Raw genomic sequence first — 17,874 nt, 5'->3', positions numbered from 1 at the left:
GCCACCTACAAAATAGTTATTTTCAAAATTATCTAAGATTTGGATGCTGTATCCAATGTTTACACTTTTTGCAAGCAATATGGTCCTAATCCAATATATCATGCAGAGCGCAGATCAGTGTTTCTTCTAACTTCAACAGTGATAAATATTTATTAAGCCTCTACTGTGTTCATGGCACTATACCAGGTGCTGCTATAACCATTTTTCCTTTCCAGGAAAAATAAATTCAAATATGGAATAAAAAGCCCAAACTCATGAAACTGGACTGCCTTTGTTTCTTAAAAATTCAACATGCTGCAGCTGTGTGCTTAAAACTGGTTCAAACAAGATCATTAAATAAAGCATTATTATTGTTGGGAATCTAATATTGTCTGAATAAATAACCAAAGTGAAAACTGTCTCTAAAAACCATAGTGTATGTATATGCAGACTGTAATTGAGTTAGACATTCCTCCACTATTCTGTGACATGGCCAAGTCAGAGTGTCTTATCATTAATCTTGAAGACATTTAAAGATATTCATTTTTCCAGTTCTTTTCCTTTGAAAGTATATGTGAACTTTATGTGCAATAAAAAAATCTCATAACTTTTTACTACTTTTTGATGTGCCATTTCTATTAAATGTGCCTGGAATAAATCAGCTTTTACTTTTGGGATTAAAATTGTTGTTCCAAAGTTATAGCAGTTGTAGCACACACGTTTTCTAGTACCTTTACCATAATGGAAAAAAGAAGGAAGGAAGGAAAGAAAGAAAGAAAATGAAATGTATGTGTGTATATATAGTTTAATAACCAGCCAACTCTGTCACTATCAGAAAGCTTCTAATGTTGAATTTTAATTATATACTTGAATGACTAGGACTTTTGTCTTTTATTTTTCAATTACGTATTAGTGTAAAACAAATCGAAATGAAAAGTTTTTAAAGTAATTTTACATATCTGCATGATGATGTTTGAATTAAAGATATCAATCTTTTGATTTTATATTTCAAATGTTACATCTATCAACATAAAAATCTACATAGCTATAATCATTCAGGAAAAAATCTTGTTCAAGTAAATGAGGAATGATCCAAATTTTAGATAATTCTGACATTATTTCAACATATTTTCTAGAGTATTTTGCTCTCTAAGACTTTTTTAAAAAATATTTTTTAGTTGTACATGGAGTCATTATCTTTATTTATTTATTTATTTATTTTTACTTTTATGTGATGCTGAGGATCAAACCTGGTGCTTCACACATGGGAGGCAAGCACTTTGCCGCTGAGCCACACCCCAGCCACCTCTCTAAGACTTTTTGACCCAAACATTTATGTTAAAGGCCATATTTTATAGATCAAAGTGTAGTTACTTTGTGGAGGAAGGCATTTGTTCTTGAACAGAGCCAGAAGCAAATAAATGATAAATAGTATTATGTAATAGACATTTCTGCAGACAAAGGGTCTTAACTCTCGTGATTAAAACTTTAATGGCTAAATTTCCACAGATTAGTAAATTCTAGTTTTAATAATGATTCTTCATTTTTAATGAAAGTCCTGCTTTTCCCATCATTAAGCTGATGATAAGTTGTGGAGAAAACTCTCATTCCTATATAATAATAAAGTTTTAAAAAAATGTTAATTTATGAACAATATTTTTCTTATTTCTTGAGGTATATATCATGAAGTTCAGAGGTTACTGTTTGTCCATTAAAACTAATCGGTCAAATAAGAATGGATTATAATTGTCAAAAGTAATACCAAAAAATAGCTTTTAAGTAAATAGAGTTTTATAACAGTTAATTAGATCAAAGAATCCTTTAGTAGGAACTGTAAGTACTAATACTTGGCATTTAGTGCACCCTTGCTGTATATTTTGTATTTTACTGAACATTTTGTATTCTTTATTTTATTTACTTCTCAAAAGAGCATTATTAAAAATGTACTGGTATTAGACTTATTTTTTTAATATTATGTTTTTAGATACACATGACAGTGGGGTATATTTTGACATATTATACATACATGGGGTGCAACCCATTATAATTTTGATCCCATTCTTGTGGTTGAACATAATGTGGAGTTATATTGGTTTTGTATTCATATATGAGCTTAGGAAAGTTATTAGCCTTATTTTAACAATGCTGGAGATGATGTTTCAAGGAAAGTGTCAGGCCTTAGAACAAACTCAGGGTCCTGTGCTGGGTAATTTGAGTCAACCTCCTCTGCTACAATTGCATTTTTGTCATGTCTCCCTTACACAAGTAGGTCTTATCTGCTCTGTTAATTTATAAACTCGTTGCAAGGAAAGATAATTTCTTTTTAGTTTTTATGTTCATTAATTACTTTGGGCATAATAGGGACTGACATACATTTGTGTGTACATTTCATAAAATATATTAATAATGGCACTATGATATATAGTAATGTTTTTTAATAAAATTAAGGGTTAAATAAGTTCATCTTATGACTAAATCACTTGATCATTTCTTAATATATTTAAAGGTCCAATATATTAGATTTCTTATTATTGATGTTCACAAAAAGTCATTTTTTATTCTGATATAAATAAAATGGCCCATATATCCGTTGGGACAGTTTTGCTGCCAAGGAGTACAAACATTCATTCAACAAATATTTACTAAGCATCTACTCTGTGCCAAGCACTACTGCAGTAGCTGAAGATACAGAGGTGAACAACAAAAACAAGGTTTCCATTTTTATGGAACTAAATTCTTGTGCAAAAAAGTAATAGAGGTGATTAAGACAATTCAAATCAGTAGTGAGATTCAGCATGAAAAGAGGGTCTTCCACTTTAGCATGGGTAGTTGGAAAGTCTCTACAATAAAGTTAAAATTTAGCCAAGACCTAAAGAATAGAGGAACATGAGCTTGGGTGGTTTGAAGAAAAAAAATACTAGTGATTTGGCTGGACCATTAGTGAAACAGCATGATTTCCAACCTATCTGAAACCCAAGGCAGGAGTTGCCTGATCCTCTCCATTCTAGACTTCTCTAATGAGTGTGGAATCAATAATTCCAGTCAAATGTTTCTGTGTTGGAATTTGACACCAAAGATCCCTTTACAATTTTTGAGGCTAATTTCAACTACCTCACATTCTTGTTCTTTTGGTGATAGGCTACAATATAATTGCTTCTGGGCCTCTTTTTTTTTTTTTTTTTTTTTTTTTTTTTTTGTCCTTATGTTGTTCTTTTCTCTGTAAATCAACACATATGGTGCTTGCTCTAGTACCTAAACATTTCAGCTGCACTCTTAGAAACCCACAGCACATCCCCAGTATATTTGAACAGGGCTTTGCTAGGAAGACAGCTCTTCTTTCACCCAAGTTTCTGACACCTGTGTCACAACATCACCCTCTGCTTCAAGTCCTGTTATTATCCCTGACTTCAGTGTTTTTCTATCTAACTCCAGTGACCTTCACATTCCTCTCCCAAAAACCCTGACAACTATAGATATGGTGTTAATCTTGTACTCTACAACTATGTAGAGTACAAGAGTACTCTTGTATTCTACAACCATGCTGCCTTCTATCTTCCAGTTCTCTCCATGTAACCCTGGCATACCTCCTCTCTTCCTATTTGCCTAACTTTGGATTGGCTTTAGTGGATTGGGGGATTTCAGGAGAAGAGGAAGCAGGAAGAGAGGGAGGCGTACTTCTGCACTTTACCATAGTTCGGCAATGACTGTGTTCCCAACAGCTACAATTTGTGGTTGAGCATGTTCTTGTCCACAGTTCCAACTTTTAACAGCCTCTATACCACTTCAGGTTTAATGGGTTGGTGATGCTGTCTCACTTTTGCTAACCTCTGTGTGCCTCACCCTCACTGGTTGGTACACTTAATCCTGCCCACACATTTGTAAATAGTCCTTTCATTAAACCATCCTGAGTAAAAACCCTTTGGAATGTGCGATCTCTTTTTTTGCTCTGATCCTGATCATTTCTAAACTATTTCAAAAGAAGTATAGCACAGCCTTATGAAGTGGTACACATCTGTAATCCAGTGACTTGGGAGGCTGAGGCAGGAAGATTGCAAATTCAAAGCCAGCCTTAGCAATTTAGCAAGGCCCTATACAACTTAGTAAGACTCTGTCTTGAAATAAAATACAAAAAAGGGGTAGGGATGTGTCTCAGTGGCTGAGCACCGCTGGATTCAATCCCTGATTGAATGTGGCACAAATTATTGTTAATCATAAAGCCATTTCAAAGCTTTTATATAAAGCTATTCATTGCAGCATCATATTCAATAGCAAATAAATCATAAGCAGCTTATATAACTATAAAACAAATGACTAACAAATAATATTACATCAATATGATCAAATATCATTCACCTCTACAGTGAAACTTCTGAAGACTGCAGAAAACATGGGCATAGAAATAATGTGCCCAACATGGGATACAACTAACTTTAGAACTACATCTATGTAAAAGTAAGACTATCTTTGGATAAGAAGTAAAAGATATTATGGAAATATGAAGATAATTATGTTTGGGTGTTGATATACTGATTATTTTTTAATTTTGGAAGTTTGCATAATTAAAGAAAATTGTTTTAAGTTCTTCATGAATATCAGTTTTAGAATATTATAAAAATATTACACTTATGTAACCAAGATAAATGCTCCAAGCAAGGGAAAAGCAATTACTAAATACTCAAATTATTCTCCTTACATCTTAATTGTAAAACTTAGCCATACATTGTTAACACACCTGGCTTCCAAAGTTGAACTACTGGTATAGTAAGAAGGAAAAATATTATTTAATGGATAGTAACTAATTGCTTGCAATCAAGACACAATCTTTTAAATAAACACTCATCTTTATAATCAAATTTAATCAAAGAAACATCTGTGCAGTTATATTAGATAATCTGGTTCTTCTTAACTTTACAAGGTGTATTTGGTAGACTTTATTTCTATTTGCCTATCTTCTAAAATATTCAGACTTCAGGAAGGGAGGAGGGAAGGGGAAAGGGAAGTCCTGGAAAATTATATTGACCAAATTATACTGTTATATTATGTGCATGTACAAATATGTAACCCCACTATTATGTGTAATTATGAGCCAATGAAATATGGGAAAAACAAAATAAACTATTCAAACTTTAAATTTAAGTTTAATACATTCAGAATCATGAGATTGATCACAAAACTAGATTTCAAGGAGGCAAAAACAAAGAAGAACAAATTAATTAACTGAAACTTAAGTCCCTCTCTCTCAAAAACCTATAAATAAACCTGATTCTTAAGGAAACATTCCTCAAAGGGACATGCCTCTCTGTGGAATTCTGCAAAGTGCTATTCCAGAGTATATGCAAAATAGCAGAAAGCCAGTGATGTGAATCCCAGTAACTATGCCAAAGCCATCACAGCCCTAGATATGGTTGCTTGATGTTTCAATTCAATTCACTTTTGAAAATTTTATTTCTCATCCACTAGCAAGGTGCAGAATTATGGGCTTTTATTTTTTATTCTAATATTTTTTCATGTCTGAAACAATCATTTTTTCTTTTCCAACTGTTTTCCTCTCTCTCTCTCTGTCCATCTTTCTCAGTAATGCTGGGCATTGAATCCAGAAATTTGCACATGCCAGACTATCAGTTGTCATTTTTGAGGTATGCACAATCATCAAATAACAAATTTTAATACTCCTGACATAAAGGGAATGCTGGTTTACTTTAGTGGGGGTTGGGCCAGATGACCTAGTCACTATCATGTAACTTTTATTTCAACAAACCATAGAAATCTATTTCTACTCTGACAATGGTCTTTAGAATGAGATAATTTATCAGGTAAACAACAAAGAGTAGCAAAATGACCAAAAACCACTGAAAAGAATCCAATATATGTTTCATCTTAATACTACAGGATGAAGCAGGGAGCTAGTTATCCTACTCATTATTTTCTGATGTTCTTACAGGTTTACTTATTCTCCTGCATACTCTTCACAAGGAAACACATTTTCTTACTTTAAAAAACTTTCACCAAACAATTACGACGCATTCTTTTTCACAGGAACTATAATGTTTTCTTAAAACAGACTAATTTAGACAAATTCTTTTTAATACAATCCAGTTTAAAACATTTTATATAAAAATTCATTATTTGGTTAGTATCGCTATGTTTCTGATTTTTAAAACTAGACATCAAATTACAATGTGCAAACCAATACAAATAGTGATATGTGGGACTATAAAACTAATGCCTCCTTGACTGCCTAGTGGTAATATTACATTCAAATCTCCAATATACATGAAAAATAATTAAATGATAAGAATTGACAAAATAAACTCAGAAGAAAAGCAGAAAATTGCCAGGTGTGGTGGTACTTGCCTGTAATCCTAGCAGCTCAGGAGGCTGAGGCAGGAGGATCATGGGGTCAAAACCAGCCTCAGCAATTTAGCAAGGCCCTGAACAACTCAGTGAGACTCTGTCTCTAAATAAAATACAAAAAAGGGCTGGGGATGTGGCTCAGTGGTTTAGTGCTCCTGGGTTCATTCCCCAGTATCAAAAAGAAAACAAAATAAAACAAACAAAAACCAAAAAATCCCAGAAATCTGAAATTCTGTAAACAAGTTTCTTTATTAACTGTATTTTTTAAAAATTTAGTTATCTTGTGAAGTCACCAAAGGCTTATTATTAAATTGCAGAAAAATAAAATTTGACTTATTGTTTAATTTCATGTGGAAGAAGCATTTTCTGCTTAAAAGGACAAAATAATTACCATAATGATTAGTCTATGAACTGGGATTCTGGTCCATTTGAAGAACTCTGCTCCTATTTGTGAAAGCAATGGATACTTTACTTTGTTGATGAGCAAATTTGTTCTTCATTCTGTCAAATACACACAAACACACACACACACACACACACACACACACAGATGTTCCTTACCTTGTCATTGTATTGTGTTCTCATAAACCCATAGTAAGTTATCAATATCATAAATTAAAAATCCACTTAATATCCCTTACCTATTGAACATCATAGCTTAGTCTAGCTTTCCTTAAACACACCCAGAACACATACTGTAACCTACAGAAAAATCATCTAACTCAAAGCGTGTTTCACAATAAAGTGCTGAATATCTCATGTAATTGAATACTGTACTGAAAGTGAAAAACAGAAAGGTAGTGTGGGTGGGTATGCTTTTGCACTGTTATAAAGTAACAAATGTTGGGACCTCTGCTGATCACGGAAGTGCAATTGCTGGGGAAAAAGAAATCCCCAGTCTTGTGACTCTGGTCTTGTGATTCTCCATGTACATGAAAGTTAGAGCTTGAGAAATGGCTTCCATATACGTGCCTGACCGGCCCCAAGATATGGCTTCTGCAAACACAAAGAATAACTCCCCAGCAACGGGGCACACATACCTAATGGGTATTATTTCTGTAACTGGGGAAACGGGGCTCTGTCTCTGTAACTGGGGTGCCTAGGCTACCCCAACCTGGGGGACTCTCCGATCTCTGATTGGCCCCTGTCTTTGTCCCCCACTCCTTCTCCTCTCTCTATAAGTCCTCTCCCTCCACAATAAACTGAGTTGCTGCGCCATCTCGGCTGACTCAGCTCCCGACTCGGTGTGATTTTTGCCAGGCTGGGTGGCAGGCCGGGTGGCCACACTTACCCTCTCGCTCAGCCCGGAGACACTCACCAGCTGGTCTAGTGATGCTCCTCAACCTCTGTCAGAGGGCGGTCCGACAAACAAACAAACCATAAGCTGAATGAACCATTGTAAGTTAGTGACTTTCTATAACCAGAATCTTGTCAGAAGCTGCGTCAATATATTTCACTGCTGTTCTCATTATAGGTCTAACAATATTAATGTTAACTATTAGGTATGAAGATAATTCCTTTCATTGACTTACCTATTATTTCATTCACTGAACATTGATAATCTTGCTGGTAATTTAGCTTTAATTCATAATCTCTTCCCAAACTCCCTTTTTATTGGATTCCTTGCAGACTATTATCAAATATTTAATGTGTGGTTGGAAGGTTCCTTCCCATCCTATGGACAAAAGACTCTAGGATGCTTTAATATAACTATGTAGTTATAATATATACATATTATAACTCTATAAGTTATATATATAATATATAGTTATATATATTATGTAGTTACATATTATATAGTTATACATGTAGTTATATATATAGTTACATATTTATAGTTATATTAAAGAATCCTAGAGTCTTTTGTATATATAACTATATATAACTAGTTACATATAATAATATATATATTTATTTCTCTGACATTTAATAATATATATAGTATATATATATTATGTATAACTACATAGTTATATATAATAGTTCTTTTAAATCACTCCTGATGTGTGTTTGTAACTGTTAACACTTTATTGATACTTTTATATATATACAGGCATTTCTAGGTTTTATCAGGCTCTTGGGCTATCAGCAGTTCCATCGGTATATTTCTGTTCTTAAGAAGAAAACCTGTCTGGGATTCCATTCTGTAACTGTTAAATTGAGGGCTACTAGTAAATTTCCCACAAGAGGTCACCAAAATTCTAGCATTTTCTGGTGCATGGTTTTCTAACTTCTTGTCTTGGCTACAAAGGAATTGAGGAACTGTTTCCTGATTTTCTACCTTTTAAGGCAGGTCTGATCTAGGCAGGTCTAATCTAATCTAGGCAGGTCTGCCAATCTGTTCAGCAAGACATGAAGATTAGCAATAGAGAATCAGGGCTAAGGGCCAAGGCAGTTTATGGAGGTTTGAAGCATCTAGAGGAAGTGTCAAATATATCATGTGAGATTCAGAACATTCCTTGCCACAATGTATACATAAAAAGATAGGGGAAAACAACCAGCCTCCTTCTGAACTTTAGCCATAGATTAGGTATTTTTAAGGGAACATTAACACTTTTCAAGTCCTGAACACCAGAATGATAGAACAGACACTTAAAAGAGGCCTATACTGAATTAAAATCTCTTTAGGGATAAATGAACATGTAAATGCTAAAAGTAATCTGAGTAATAGGAAATTTCTGCTAGAACCAACTACTTGGAGAATCTTTAGACTCAAGCAGTTACATTCTGTTATAAAGACTATGGTTGAGGGGCTGGGGTTGTGGCTCAGCGTTAGAGTGCTCATCTAGCACATGTGTGAGGCACTGGGTTCGACTCTCAGCATCACATACAAATAAATTAAAAAAAAGGTGTTGTGTTCAACTACAACTAAAAATATATTAAATAAAAAGAATATGGTTTAATATAAAAGTTGATCTTTTAGTAACAACCTTTGTTTTCTTTACAAGAAACATGAATATTTTTATTTTTTTAAAGACGGGGGGGGGGGAGAGAGAGAGAGAATCTTTTTTTTTTTTTTTTTTTTGTAGATGGACACAACACAATGCCTTTATTTTTATGTGGTTCTGAGAATTGAACCCAGGTCCCGCCCGTGCTAGGCGAGTGCTCTACCGCTGAGCCACAATCCCAGCCAGAATATTTTTATTTTTATTATTTAAAAAAGTTTTTCATACCAGGGATTAAACCCAGGTGTGGTTTACCACTGAACAACATCCTCAGCCCTTTTTACTTTTATTTAAAAAAAAAAAATTTGGCACTGGGAATTGAACTCAGGGGCTCTCGACCATTGAGAGCCAGACCTTTTTTGTATTTTATTTAGAGACAGGGTCTCACTGAGCTGCTTAGCACCTTGCTATTGCTTTGGCTGGCTTTAACCTCATGATCCTCCTGCCTCATCCTCCCAAGCTGCTGGGATTACAGGTGAAACATGAATATTTAAAAAATGATACTTACAATGATCTTTTATGGAATTTGACATTTGGATCCTCTAAAAGACAGTTTTTATTGTCTACTTTTCCCCTGTATATGGATCACATTTTCCTATTTCGTTGTATGTCTCATGGTTGACAGTTGAAAACTGCACATTTAAAATAATAATTATAGCAACTCTGCCTACGGAACCTCTCTTCAGACCTTTTATTGTTTGCTTGTTGACCTGTTTGGTACCCAAGTTGAACAACTGCAGTGATGTCTATATTCCTGTCTGTGACCTCACTCCTCAGAGGCACAATCACCCCAAGATGAAGCAGTGTTAGAAGTATTATTTTTGATACCATCTTTCTCTGATCTCATTATTAATTTGTCTGCCTCTGTGGTATCACATCAAGTCATTAACCTTCACTAATTGCTGTTTCATTGGTCCATTGTTTTTAATATTGCCTTGGCTGATTAATTGTTCCACAATATGATCCAATTCAATTCAGACTCCTTATAAGAGTGGTCTTTGAGGCTGGTCTTTGATGTTCATTTCCTCCAACTCTACAAGGAATCTGCCTGTTTATACCTTTCTCTGATCCTCTCTGATGAACTTATAGCTAGTTTATAATTTAGCTTGTTGTGTTTTTAAAAATATTTTAGCTGATACATGAAAACACAATATTGTGCAGATTAATGGGGTATCATGTGATGTTTTGATATTGTGTATACATGTATTGTTCAATCATGTTAAATAGATCTCCTCACATCATTTTCTTTGTTGAAAACTTTCAGAATCTTTTCCTCTTGCTTTTTTTGAAATATAAAGCACATAATTATTATATATTGTCATCCTACTGTGTAATTGCACAACAAACTTTTTATTCCTATCTAACTGTAACTTGGTTTCTACTGATCAAGCAAAGACTTCAAGGTAGCTATTATGATATGTTCAAAGAATTAAAGAACTCCATAGGAAATGATATTCATTTGGAAAAATAAGAGGCCCAGAATAGCCAAAGCAATCCTCAGCAAGAAAAATGATGCAGGAGGTATCACAATACCAGATCTTAAATTATACTACAGAGCTATAGTAACAAAAACAGCATGGTATTGGCACAAAAATAAGACATGAAGACCAATGGAACAGAATAAAAGACACAGAGACAAACCCTCATAAATACAGTTATATCATACTAAACCAAGGCCCCATAAACATACATTGGAGAAAAGATAGCCTTTTCCATAGGCAGCAGAATGAATTTGAACCCCTATCTCTCACCCTGCACAAAACTCAAGTGGATCAAGGATCTAGGCATTAGACCAGAGACCCTGTGCTTACTAGAAGGAAAAGCAGGCCCAAGTCTCTATCATGCCAACTTAGGAACCAACTTCCTCAATAAGATTCCTAAAACACAAGGATTAAAATCAAGAATCAATAAATGGGATAGTTTTAAATTAAAAAGCTTCTCCACAGCAAAGGAAACAATCAAGAACATGAACAGAGAGCCTACAGAATGGGAGAAAATCTTTGCCATCTATACCTCAGAGCATTAATCTCCAGGATATACAAAGAAATCAAAAAACTTAACACCAAAACAAAAAAAGAAAAAAAAAAAAAAAACACAAAACAACCCCAATCAACAAATAGGCAAAGGAGAACAAACATATGAAAAAATGTTTAACATCTCTAACAATTAGAGAAATGCAAATTAAAACTACACTGAAATTTTGTCTTACTCCAGTCAGAATGGTAATTATCAAGAATAGAAGTAACAATAAATGTTGGGGAGGATTTGGGGAAGAAGGTACACTCATACATTTCTGATGGGATGGCAAATTGGTGCAAATGCAAACACTATGGAAAGCAGTGTGGAGATTCCTCAGAAAACTTGGAATGGAACCACCATTTGATCCAGTTATCCCACTCCTCAATCTATACCCACAGACTTAAAATCAGTATACTACAGTGGCACAGCTACATCAATATAAATAGCAGCTCAATTCACAACAGCCAATTTATGGATCCACCCTATGAGTCCTTCAACAGATCAATGGATAAAGAACATGTGCTATACATACACACATGGAATATTATTCAGCCATAAAGAAGAATGCAATTATGGCATTTGCTGGTAAATGGATGGAACTGAAGACTATCATGCTAAGTGAAATAAGCCAATCCCCAAAAGCCAAAGGCCGAATATTCTTTCTGATATGTGGATGCTAATCCACAACAAGGGAGGATAGGGAGGGGACTAATAGAAGTTCATTGGATTAGACAAGGGGAATGAAGGGAAGGGAAGGAGGTAGGGGGATAGAAAGAACAGTAGAATTAATCTGACATAACTTTCATATCCTTGTATTGAATATATCATCAGGGTAACTCTGCATCATGTGCAACCACAAGGAAAGGATCCTAATGAAAATAAGTTATAATCCATGTATGTATAATATGCCAAAAGATACTCTACTGTCATGTATATCTAAAAAGAACAAATTGAAAAAAAAGTGAAAAGGGTCTGGGGACAATGTTTCATCAAGTATAGAATATTGATAAAGAGACAAAAGATATTTTACAAAGAAGAAAATGGAAATTCTGGAGTTGAAAAATATAATAATTGAAATAAAATATTTAATTGAATGTTTAACATTGCATTTGAACTGAAAGAAGAGACAAAAGCTAAAGGTAGATTGACAGAGATTATGTAATCTGAAGAATAGAAAGGAAAAAATACAAAGGAAAATGAACACAGATAATGCAAAATGGGAATACCACAAGTAGAGGTAAATAGTAGAGAACATAAAAAAAATTGATGATGTAATAGCTAGAAACCTCCCACACTTGATGAAAAACATGAAAGACCTATTGAATAAACTGAACAAATTGCCAGTAGGACAAACACAAAGAGATCGACATCAAGACATTTCCAAGTAGAAGTATTAAAAGATAAGGACAAAGATAAAACATTGACAGCAGCAAGAGAAAAATAACTTGTCAAATACAAGGGAACACACCAATAAGGTTAATAACTACTCAGAAGCAATGGAGGCCTGTTCCTCCAGTGGAGTGACAAATTTACAATACTGAATGCCAAATAGTGCCAACGAATAAGCTTATGCCCAATAAGAATATCCTTCAAAAATAAAAACAAAATATTCTCAGGTAAATGAAAACATACTTTATTTTTGTTAGCAGACTGTTTTAGTCAGCTTTCTATTACTGTAAAAATATCTGCTATAATCAACTTATAAAAAAGGTTTGTTTGAGCTCATGGGCTCATGGTGTAGATCTCTTTCATTCTATGGTCGGTAGGACCTGGCTGCTTTGGTGTCTATAGTGAGACAGGATGTCATGGCACTAGTATATAGTGGAACAAGTTGGTCACATCATGGTGGTCAGGAAGCAGAGAACAACAATCCCTTTGAGGTCACCTAAGTGATCTAAAACCTATGCTGAAAGGTTTCATCACCTTCTAATAGCACCAACCTGAGTACCAAGCCTTGGGCCATTAGGAGATATTTTAGATTCAAAGAATAGCCTAGATCTACCTTGAAAAAATTCTTCCGACAGAAATCAAGTGACAGTAGTTTGAATCCACAAGTAAACAAAAAGCATTGGTAATTATATAAAAAGATAATTTAATTGCCAATTTCGCCTTCTTTTTTCCTTATTTTTAAAAGAAGTTGTAATAACATATAATTATATATATATATATATATATATATATATATATATTTACTTTGTGTACAATTATTGCATACAACAATATATAACTATATTATATAACATTATAACATAATTTTGTTGGATATCTATCTATCTATCTATCTTCTGGTTTTTTTAATTGTTAGTGGATTATTTGTTTATTTGTTTATTTATATACAGTGCTGAGGATTGAATCCAGGGCCTCACATATGGCAGGCAAGCGCTCTACCATTAAGCTACAACCCCAACCCTTCCCCTAGTTCCTTTAAAAAAATAAGTTATGTAAAGTGAGACTTATAGCAATGTATTGTTGGGTTTATAAAACATATCAATGTAATGTACATAATAATATTAGCACAAAATAAAGAATAGTACTATGTAGGAGTAATGTTTACATATTAGTTGAATTGTTAGTCTAAATCTAAAGTAGACTTTAACAAGTTAAGATGCATATAATAAAGCATTAAAATAACTACTAAGAAAATTACAGGAATTTTTTTAATTAAAGGTATTAAAAATCTTAAATTAGCACAAAAGAAAGCAATAAAGGAAGAACATAACAATAATAGTAAAAGACATGTAATATACAGAAAACAAAAGAAAATGTCATATAATAACTCCAACTGTTTTGTTATGGTTTAGATATTAAGTGTCCCTAAACACTCATGTGTGAGACAAAGCAAGAAAGTTTGAAGATGAAATGAATGATTATAAGACATGTAACCTAATCATTATATTAATCCCCTGATAGGGATTAATTTTTTAGTAACTGTAGGCAGGTAGGTGTGGCTGGAGGGGGTGGGTCCCCCGGGGCATGCCTTTGAGGTTTGTATTTTGACTTTGTCAATATATTAAACACTTTCTCTCTGTATCTTGGTGGCCATGTTTGCAGCTCTTTCCTCTGCTATACTCTTCCACCAGAATGTTCTGCCCCACTTGAGGCCTGGAGGCATGAAGGCAGCTCTCTCTGGACTGAGATCTCTGAAACTGTGAGCCCCTAGATAAACTTTTCCTCCTTTAATTTTTCTTGTCAGGTCTTTTGGTCACAGGGGTGGAAAACTGATTAAAACATTTATCAATAATGACGTATCATATGAATGAATTAAACAATCAAATTAAAAATCAGAGATTGTCAGATTAGATATTAAAACAGTATCCAACTCTGCAGAATACATTCTTTTAAATTTTTTTTTTAGTTGTAGATGGACACAATATCTTTGTTTATTTATTTTTATGTGGTGCTGAAGATCGAACGCAGTGCCTCACATGGGTGAGGCAAGCGCTCTGCCACTGAGCCACAGCCACAGCCCTGCATAATATATTCTTTAGATTCAAATGTACAAGTAAGTTGAAAGTAAAGAATGGAAAAAGAAATATCATGCAAACAGTAGCCATAATACAACTAGAGGTCTGTACAATTATTGGATAAAATAGTCTTTAAAACAAAAAGTTTACTAGAAAGTCTTTTATAATAACAAAATATGGATCCATTATGAGTATTTAGCAATCATAAACATGTAGGCATCTTAATAGCTAAGCCCTAAAATACATGAAGAAAGTTCTGACAGAACTGGAAGGAGAAATAAATAATTCAACAATAATATTTGGAGACTTTAATACCTCATTTTCAATAATGACTTGAACAACTAAGCAGAAAAGCAACAAGGAAAAAGAAACTTTGAGCAACATTGTCAACCAGACGTCAATGGAACAATACACCCAACAACAGCAGAGTACATATTCTTCTCAAGTGCACATGGCACATTCTCCAGGATACACTATACGCTAGATCACCAAACAATCCTTCATATATTTAAAACTATTGAATTCAAACTATGTTCTCTGACCACACTGGAACAAAATTAGAAATTAGTAACAGAAATTTGGGGTGTTTACACATATGTGGAAACCAAGGGCCAAAGAAGAAATCACGAGAGAAGTTAGAAAATATTTTGAGAAGACTTAGGAAGATTCAATACACCATACTTATGGGAAACTAATTTCAAAAGACTACATTTTTTATATATGAAATGGAATGCACAAAACATATATGAAATGTTCAAAATAACAAATACATAGTGATATAAAATAGGTTATTGGTTGCCTGGGTCCAGGTGTGTTGAGAAGAAGTAGGAGGAAATGTGGGGCAGTGCTAATGGTACAGGATTTCTTTGGGAGTTGATGAAATGTTTAAAAATTGGTGATGGTTGCACCACTCTGTCAATATATTAAACACCATTTATTGTACATTTTAAGTGCATGAATGGGATGTATACCAATTACATATCAATAAAGGTGTTACGAAGAAGAAGAAAGAGGAGGAAATAATTAGGACCTGTCCAGACTGATTAGCTTATCATATTTATTGCTCAATTTATTTATAGAAAAATCTATTATACTCCTTTAAACTGTGAACATTTCAAAGCACAGAGTGTAATTTAAATGAGTCTTCTTGACTGCTGTGGTCCCATGGACAGATTACAGTAAGACATACACAGTTGTAGTAGAACTTGTGAAGACAAGAAATATATTAAAATTTTTATCATTTAACACCTCTGAGAAATTGGTTATATTAGAAGACCCCTTTCAATGGGAATGTATTCAATTTATTCTTGTAAAATGATCAAATATCTGTGCCTATGCTCACAAAACACTTGTGTTAACTCACTGAGACAGGGCCTTGGATTTTTACTGCTTTCTACAACAAAATCTGATAGCCACAAAGAGGTCATTCCTGTTAGGAAGAGGCAATGAATACAAGAGTCATAATTTGAATTTGTTGATTTAAAAAGCAAACTTAAGTGATTTTCTCAATGTGAAGAAAAGTATACTTTATAGTAAACCTGGCTTGAAATTGGAGGCTATTTTCTCCACCTTTAGAAGAATAGTGTCCTAAAATAAAAAGGAAAAGTTTGATTTGTAGATGTCCCAGACTTTTGAAGAAATAAACTGCTTTTAGTGCCCTCAACAAGTAAAATCATTAGTTGTATATCTTCCTAGCAAGGGTCACTGGTTGCATTTTTTTTATGGTTTCTATTATATACTAGCAGAGTTTTAGGCAGAGACTTCTCAATGATTTTTTTTTTCACTTCTCTACATGGCATATGCTTCACCTACAATATTGTGATTTAAACATATATAAAAGAGAAGCTTTATTGTTATTTATTGACTATTTGAACAACTTCTTGTTTTCATATGAATGATGTTAAAATTATGAAGAATAGTAAACATATCAGGCTGGAAAACCCCTTATGATTATGAAATGTTTTAGACAAGACAATTTCTAAGGCCCCAACTAGCTCTCAATGTAAAGACTCTATTTGAATTCTCATGCTTTTGGACTATAAAAAGTCCATTTCCATTTCAATGAAATTTCTTTAGTGGTACATTTTTCTTATTTGAATAGCTGTCTTATTATGGAACCATGGTTTGTAAGTTTAAAAACCAGATAATTAAAATTAATTTTTTCATAATGACTAAGATTTTGCATTTTTCTCAGTAATTATTACTTAATTTATATTTCTAACTTCTCTGTTAATGAACACTCTGTTTCATGAAATGCTTTTGCAAAATGCTAACATAATCCTTCCCATGTTTCTTTTTGGGAACAAGGGACTCATATACTTTAATAAGCTTTTGAACTGAATGGCCCAAGTGAATAACAATACAGGGATATTAAGTTTCTATTTGAATTGGTCCACATCATTCAGAAAAAAAGGGAAAATGAATCAGGCTAGCCGGGAGAGTGGGAGCGAACCAGTTGTAGTGGATCAAAAGGCAAATGGCAGTAATCAGAATCTCAAAGAATCACATCATAAGCTGTTTTCAACACCACTGCCACCACCCAGGGCTACTGTTAGCTGACAGCATATTGGTTGTCCTCAGTTTACTCATAGTAATCCCTGGGCAGACACATCAAGAGAACATTTCAAATATGTGTGGGTTATAAATAAGTATGAGTCATTGACGCCTAGCACAGCTGAAACATCAGGGGACTATCAGGGCTGCATTCCTGTCTCACCTCTTGCCCACACTTTGTACTTTGGACAAAGCCTTTTTTTAGTCCTTGTACCCAGGTAACTTACAGTACAGTTGGAGAAATGGAGCAAAAGAGACAACTATAGCATTATTTTATTGTAAAAAATAAAAATTCTAATGCATTTTTTCAGATTACATCTCAGAAATTAGATTGCATCTCACAATTGATGGTGTATTACATGCTGCCGCTGGGTGGCAGTCATACGTATTCTTGGTCTATATGGGTGCAAACTTGGTCACAGCTGTTGACACTGTCTTTCATTCACTGAGGCATGTGCATTTTTGATACTGCACAAGTTGAGTTCATTGCCAATTATAATGCTTTTAAAAGTATACTATGATTCAGCATTAGAGCAAAAAGTTATATAAATAGAAAAGCT

Source organism: Callospermophilus lateralis, chromosome 6 (assembly GCF_048772815.1).
Source record: "Callospermophilus lateralis isolate mCalLat2 chromosome 6, mCalLat2.hap1, whole genome shotgun sequence".
In the NCBI taxonomy this organism is placed as follows: domain Eukaryota; kingdom Metazoa; phylum Chordata; class Mammalia; order Rodentia; family Sciuridae; genus Callospermophilus; species Callospermophilus lateralis.
The sequence above is the reverse complement of the archived record's forward strand: the minus strand, read 5'-3'. Positions refer to the sequence as shown.